The sequence below is a fragment of the Pinus tabuliformis genome, chromosome 2_2 (assembly GCF_031772625.1).
Source record: "Pinus tabuliformis cultivar Carrire ecotype Pingquan chromosome 2_2, CPIR1, whole genome shotgun sequence".
NCBI classification, from domain to species: Eukaryota; Viridiplantae; Streptophyta; class Pinopsida; order Pinales; family Pinaceae; genus Pinus; species Pinus tabuliformis.
This window is the reverse complement of record NC_142300.1, coordinates 1,243,287,917-1,243,295,827: the sequence shown is the minus strand read 5'-3', so window position 1 is coordinate 1,243,295,827 and position 7,911 is coordinate 1,243,287,917. Positions and strand designations below refer to the sequence as shown.

Below are 7,911 nucleotides of genomic sequence, written 5' to 3'. Positions count from 1 at the left end.
AGAGGGATAGCAACACTTGTTGTCCATTCAACTTAAAATTGCCTTGTGTGATGTTGTTGAAGATATTTTTGATGATTGGGGTCAAGATCTCAACATCCTATTTTAAAATTTATACCCGTAACCTATCAATGTCTTGGACTTTACCAGTTGCTAAATCTTTTATACCAAACATGACATCCTCAATTAAAAATAAAACTTGTAATACTTATTATAGAGGGTTATTTTTCTCTTATTTTCTCTCATAAAAAAGCTTTCTATATTCCAACCAATATAAATCCTTTGGGGTTATGTTTTATAAAAAAAAATTCAACTCCTTCAGTTATGTTTTCCCACAAAATGAATTGATACCTGCTTGATGTCACATAAGTTGAATTCTTTTAATGTAAATATTACTTTATCTCCCATACTAAACCAGCGCATATCACCCATACTAGGAATATGCTCAAATGAGTATCGTGTTCCAGGACGAAATCAGGATTTCTGAGACCGTACCTGCGCAACGCAATTAATTTACTAATTCGTTCCGAATATCCTCAAATGAGTATTCTATTAAACAGAACATAAAATGGGGTGAGAGAGGCTCGAACTCTCGACCTCAGGATTTCTCAATGTAAGCTATGAGACCTACGCGCTAACCAACTGCGCCACCACCCCAATTGACTTGCTAATAAAAAACACGATCCTTATGTTAGTGGTTTACTAAATACCGCTAGTTAAATTGGAACGTTGAACTTGAAAATTTGAAATCCAGTGCGCCCATCAGATTTTACAACATTGATTCCTTACAGAAATCCCCACCAATAACTTTATTGATATTATTGAACATAACATTAGTCATCAATAGCTTTATATAATTTTTTCACTCATAATAATTAAAAAATCTGTATACTTTTACCGTTGACTATTTGATTTCAGGACAAGAATCACATTCAGTTAAAAAACTGTCATAATTAAATATAATATTAATTATTTATTTTATTTGAATTTTCTTTCTCTGTGTGGTTCACTAATTCTAAAAATATGTAACCATTAAATCTATGAAATATTTGCATTAATTATATTCTTCTTCTTTATTATCATTTAAAAAAAAAAAACTAGCTTAAAATATCTAGAACCAAAAATCAGTAGCAAGATTGTTTTAATAATAGTAACTTAACTAATTAAACTAATACTTCAATTATTTTATTTCTAATTTTTATTATTAAATAATTTCATATGAATTATATTTTAATATTTAAAAAAATATTATATCAAAATCATTTTTTTTAATATTTTACTTTCCTTATTGGTTTATAAATAATTAATAATATACCTAATAAAAAAGCAATACTCCTATAACTCTTAAAATACTACACAATACTCCTATATAATTTCCTATTTAGGAGATAACTATACAATACTCTTCTATAATTACCTATTTAAGAGATAAATCGAAAAAGGTATATTGCAAATCTTGATGTGCTCATTCAACTTGTCCTGACGATGAACCACACTATTGGTTCGAAACACGTCGACAAATGAAATATCTTGTGATTTACGTGGTAAAATTTCTCATAATGTATATTCATTTTCTTATAGTTCAATCCTTTCATTATGTGCTATATGGATTACTACGGATTACTATTTGGAAAATCGAGAAGTTAAAAAAAATGTTAGTGTCAAAAAGTAGTTTGGTTTTTTATGATTAAATTTTATTTATTAACTAAAAAATAATTTAGTGGAATGAAAAAAATAAAATATAAATATTATTAAATAAAATTAATATTTTTTACTTCATATAAAATTATAAATTAGAAATAAATATATATCTAAAATAAAAGTTTAAAATAGTTTAAAATATTAATTATAAATTAACAATATATACCATAAATTTTAATTATAACTAAAATAATTAATAAAGGTTTTTCAAAATATGTATATGATTTTATTTAACCATGCAAATTAATGACAAGACAATTTTAAAATAGTTAAAAATATTAATTATAAATTAACAATATATACCATAAATTTTAATTATAACTAAAATAATTAATAAAGGTTTTTCAAAATATGTATATGATTTTATTTAACCATGCAAATTAATGACAAGACAATTTAAATAGAAAGATTATCTCCAAGTGTGTGAGAAATTTTATTAATGATACAAATTAAATGACAATTTAGATAGAGAAAATTTAAGTTACAAATGTGAAGGCGTGAATAAAAATGAAAACAAATAATGAAACGGAGTCATTTAACGAGGGTGGAGGAATTGTTTGGGCGGTCAAAAGTGGTCGGAATCTGAGTAAAATAATTTCAAAAAATCTTGTAGAAACAGTGTTTGAATCGTGTGTTTGAGGAAATAGATTGAGCACCATCAAAAACATCTAAGATAGCTAAAATTTTAAAGTTTAACAACTATAACTTGGATTTATAAAAATCTTTGCCGGATTTTCTTTAAATATGACCGGAATTTCCATAACTGTCCGAACAACTCCTTGTTAAACTGCGCGATAATATATAGAAAAATAAATTAAACCATATATATATATATATATATATATAATGAAATTGTTGGCTTATCTCGTGGATTGGCTTTTGTTGATTTCCATCCTACGTAAGTGGTTTATTAATCAATTTTCTTTTTATGTTTCTAGGAGTGAGATGGTGATGGTGTTATGTAAAACAGACGTGTTTCCACAAGAATTAATTAAAATCTACCTGATAGTGCACTAACTAGGCAAGACATGGTGGACATGATGATAGTTGTTAAACAAAATCTACCTTGCAAGCAATGCCTCCAATGGACTATGGAATTTTATACAATGCTCAAATCTACTTGGTGTTTTTTTAAGCCTTTTATAATGGATATATTCATTGATTGAATTTTTCTAAGAACATCAATATGTTTCAAGTTATAAATAAAATATTGTTATTTATTTTTTCTTGAATAAATCTATAATTAAATTTGTTATTTTGATTGATTAAGTTCAACATAAATACTTTATCATTTGACTAAATGTACTAAGGATTTTTTTTTTTAATTTTTATTGTACTCCACATCAATAGAGTGACTTAACAACAAACTATAAGCTCTTTTTGCTAGAATTTCATTATTGGGAACCAATTCATATTCTAAATAAATATTATTACGAAAACCCTAATAAATATTATTAGGGAAACCCTAATATATTATGAATGAATATTCATTCATAATGTGTAGTAGTTTTTAATAATTTTTCAAATTAGTTATTATGGCCCTAAGGGGACCTATATTGGGTTAAATATACATTATATGACTCCAAAGGGGACACATATATGAGGATAAATGTACATGTAATATGTAAATGTGTAAGTAATAAGGTTTGCCTAGCGATGAAGTGGCTAAATGGGCAATGTGTGATACGTATATACAAAAATCATGTAGTCATTATTGAGGACATACATTTGGATTTAATGAATGTATTTGGGTATTTGCAGGATTTTTTCCTATTATTATCTATATTACAGTTGTCCTCCATGTTCACATTGATGTACATGGTGTGTACTACTGGATTTTTATGTTTTTGGATCATAACATTTGGTATTAGAGCTTGCAAACCTAGGGTTTTGTTGCTTCAAATGAGTCATCATGGATTTTTCTATAACTTTATTTCTAGGAAGCTTCAAACAACGAACTTTCAAGAAAACTAAGAAGCTACCTTAGAGTACATATGGTCAAAATTTTAGATTCTAGTTCACTATACTTTTAGAGATAAACCTATGGAAGTTAGGTTTTGTGAATGGTATTGAAATCAATTTCAAACAAGTAATCTTGGAATTTCCAGTATAACAATGTTTTTATTGGAAGCTTCTGATTTTGAAATTTGTATAATAGTTATAATATATCTCATGGAACATGTGGCAAAAAATTTTGATTCTAATTTCTTATACTTTCAAAGATATGCCCTATGGAAGTTAGGGTTTGTGAATGGCCTTGAAATAAATTTAAAATGAGAGGTCTTGGAATTTCACTATAAAAAAAAATCTAGAAATATTCCAACCAAAAAATTATGAGGACACTAAGGAAAGACATCATAGTACATGTGATTAAAAATGCATCTTCTAATTCAGTACAATCCTGGAGATATAGTTTGTGGAAGTTAGGGCTTGTGAAGGGTCTTGAAATCGGTCTTGAATAAGTCATCTTAGTATCTTCAGTATAACCTTTTCAGAGAAGTTTTTCGAAGTGTGAAATTTTCAAGGATTCGATGAAACATACTAGGGTACCTCAAGTAAAACTTCAAAACCATATTTGAAATTTTTGACATGTGGCATGTTAGACAATTTCACTCTCAAGAAGAATACACAAATCAACAAGTTTTGGGAATGTTAGCATAACTTTCATTTGGTATATCATATTTTTATTAGACCAATGGGATTTAAAAGAAGACATATCAGAATAATCCAAGTCAATGTTTTAATCTCAAAAGATATGAAATTGTAGAGATACATCAGAAGAAAGGTCGACTAGAATAATAGACTCCATGGCACAATTTTAAAAGACCTCAAACAAAAAGCAATGGCATTATCTAAATTCAGTCGAGAAGAAGATAATGATGAAATCAATCCTAAGGAATGGCCTTCAAGAAGAAGGCATTAGCAAGACAACCTCTAAGACAAGGTATAGACACTACGAATGTGTAGTAGTGTCATTTGGATTGATAAATGCACTAGTTGCTTTTATGTGCCTAATGAATGGAAATTTCAAACTATTTGGATAAGTTTTTGTGGGTGTGGAGCCCAATTATCTTCCTAATTCAAAGGTCTTATTTCATCCAGGTGTATACCCCAGGAAGACTGTACACCCCTCCACGTTGGGGGTGTGGGGGGAATTGAACTCCCCGACTCGGGGGTCTAGGGGCTAGCTTGCCCCCAGCGGGGATTTGGGGATAGCACCCCCTTAGCTAAAAATAGATGAAAATTTACCTTGTAAAATATTGTAATTTCATAGTCAATCTGGGTTGTTCATTAGGTGGATGATCTGATAGTAGAAGTTATGTTAATTTAGGGTATTTTTCCCTAGAATACAACCCTCGGTTTATATGGGGAATTGTTTTGCGGTTGTGTAATATGATTCTGAGTGAGAAAGAGAGAGTAGATTATGTGAGAGCGAAGAAGAAACTATAGTAGATCTATTGTAGGTTGTATCTCTTCATTTTGTTGGATAATATAAAAGGAAGGATTGGTTGTTTCTTCGTGGACGTAGCCCAAATTGGGTGAACCACGTATATTTGTGTCTCTCTTGTTTTATGTGTTTATGTATTTGTTTTTCCGTGGTATTTTATGTGTATTATGATTCTGAGTGAGAAAGAGACAGTAGATTATGTGAGAGCGAAGAAGAAATTATAGTAGATCTATTGTAGGTTGTATCTCTTCATTTTGTTGGATAATATAAAAGGAAGGATTGGTTGTTTCTTTGTGGACGTAGCCCAAATTGGGTGAACCACATATATTTGTGTCTCTCTTGTTTTATGTGTTTATGTATTTGTGTTTCCGTGGTATTTTATGCATTTCATTTCTCTGATTAATTAATTTCTAACAATTGGTATCATAACTGAAGATTTATTTGTCTGATAAACTCATAGGAGATAAGGGTTCCTATTTCAAGTGGGAGCAATGGTGGAAGATGGTAGGTTTAGGGTCGAGAAATTTAATGGCCAAAACTACTAGTTGTGGAAGATGTAGATGGAAGATTATTTGCATAAGAAATATTTGTACCTACCATTGAGCGGAATATCAAAGAAGCCGGCAAGTATGATGGACAGAGAATGGGATCTTCTCGAAAAAAAGGCACTAGGAACAATACAGTTGTGTTTGGCAACATCGATGGCTTTCAACATTTCAAAGGAAACAACAATAGAAGGCTTAATGATGGCATTGGCCAAACTATATGAAAAACCCTCAAACTCAAACAAGGTACTTCTTATGAAGTGTTTATTTAATATGAAAATGTCAGAAGGTGGATTTGTTGCTGATCATTTAAATGAATTTAACACGATTACCAGTCAATTCAGTTCTATAGGGATAAATTTTGATGATAAAGTTAGGGCTCTGTTTCTGTGCTCATTTCCATAAAGTTAGAATTCATTAGTTATGCCTATCAGTAACTCTTTCTATGGATCTAGTACTTTAAAGTTTGATGATGTTGTTGGTGCTATCCTTAGCGAAGAAATGTGACGGAAAAGATTTGGTGAGACATCAGGTAATGCTTTAACTACAAAGACTAGGAGAAGAAAAATGGAAAGAAGAAGGATCCCAAAAATCATAGTAAGTCAAGAAAAGGTCGATCAAAATCCAGATCAGGGATAGTGTTATGGAAATGTGGGAAGAAAGAACACCTGAAGAAAGATTGAAACTCTTGAAAGGGAAAAGAAGGAGATGGACAGCACGAGAACAATCATGAAGCGAATATGGCAGGTGATGTGTTGCAAGATTATTTGATTCTTTTATTAGAGAATATTATTGATGCTTGGGTGATAGATTCAGCAGCTTCATTCTATGATACACCTAAAGGAAACATCTTCATGACTATGTACAAGGAGATTTTGGACATGTTCGTTTGGGTGGTGATAAACCCTGTAAAATTATTGGAATGGCTAAAGTACCCATAAAACAAAAGAATGGAAACCAGTCGTTATTAAAGGAGGTAAGGCATGTTCGAGATCTAAAGAAAAATATAATTTCAACAGGGTAGTTGGGAGGTGAAGGGTGTGTAACTACATTTACAGATAAAACTTGGAAGCTCACTAGAGGAGACTTGGTAATAGAAAAAGGAGAAAAGGTTGGTACTTTGTATTTATGCAATGGTATTTCTATTTTTGCTAATGATTTAACCTCCACGTGAGTAGATACGACATTGTGGCATTATAGGCTCAAGCACATGAGTGAGAAAGGGATAAGAATTATTCACTCAAGAAATTTGTTACTAGGTTTGAAGCATGTTGATTTGGATTTCTGTGAAAAATATGTTTATGGAAAACAAAAGAGAGTTACATTTCTCAGAGTTGGAAGGAAAAGAAGAGCAAAAAATTAGAGCTTGTGCATACAAATGTATGGGGACATGCTCAGGTATCATCTCTTGGTGTCTCTCGCTATTATGTTACTTTTATTGATGATGCAACTAGGAAAAAATGGATTTATTGTATTCGAAACAAATATGATGTATTCGATACTTTCAAGAAATGGAAAGCTTTGGTTGAGAATGAGACAAGAAAGAATATTAAGTGTCTCAGATCAGATAATGGAGTTGAATATTGTAGCAAGGTGTTTGAAAATAACTATTCAGAACATGAAATTTGTAGAGAGAAGACAATTCTAGCAACACCAGAAGAAAATGGTGTGTCAAAAAGTATGAACATGACAATCATGGAGTGTGCAAGGTGTATGAGATTACATGTGGGGCTACCTTTACAATTTTGGGCAGAGGTTGTAGATATTTTTGGTTATATAATAAACTAGAGGGCCTTCAAGTTACTCGGATGGTGGTATTCCTGAGGAAGCATGGATAGGTAAAAAGATAAACTACTCATTTGCAAAGACTTCCGATTATGAAACATTTATCCACATTATTAAAGGAAATAGAACAAAGATTGAGGCAAAATCAAAGAAATGTATCTTTATTGGATATGGTGTTAATGATTTTGGTTATCACTTATATGGTTATGAAAACACAAAATCATTAGGAGCAAAGATGTCATATTCAATAAAAGGTGTTGTAAGGAAAATGCAGGAAAAGAAATAGGAAAAGGAAAAGAATACACAATGCTTGATGAGATCACAAAAAAAGTAAAGGTGCCTGAAAATCATAATGATCAACTGAAAAAACAAAAACACCAACCACAACAACAACAAGCACATCAAACCCCTAAAAGTGGTGTTAGAAGATATACC

At 30.7% G+C, this 7,911-nt stretch overlaps 1 non-coding gene across 1 annotated transcript; it reads right to left on the bottom strand.

Annotated features, from left to right (window-relative positions):
- Window positions 1-566: 566 nt before the first annotated feature.
- Window positions 567-654, bottom strand: TRNAM-CAU (transfer RNA methionine (anticodon CAU)). The gene is given in 2 exon segments: window positions 567-602; window positions 617-654. It is a non-coding gene; the product is annotated as a tRNA-Met (tRNA).
- Window positions 655-7,911: the final 7,257 nt, after the last annotated feature.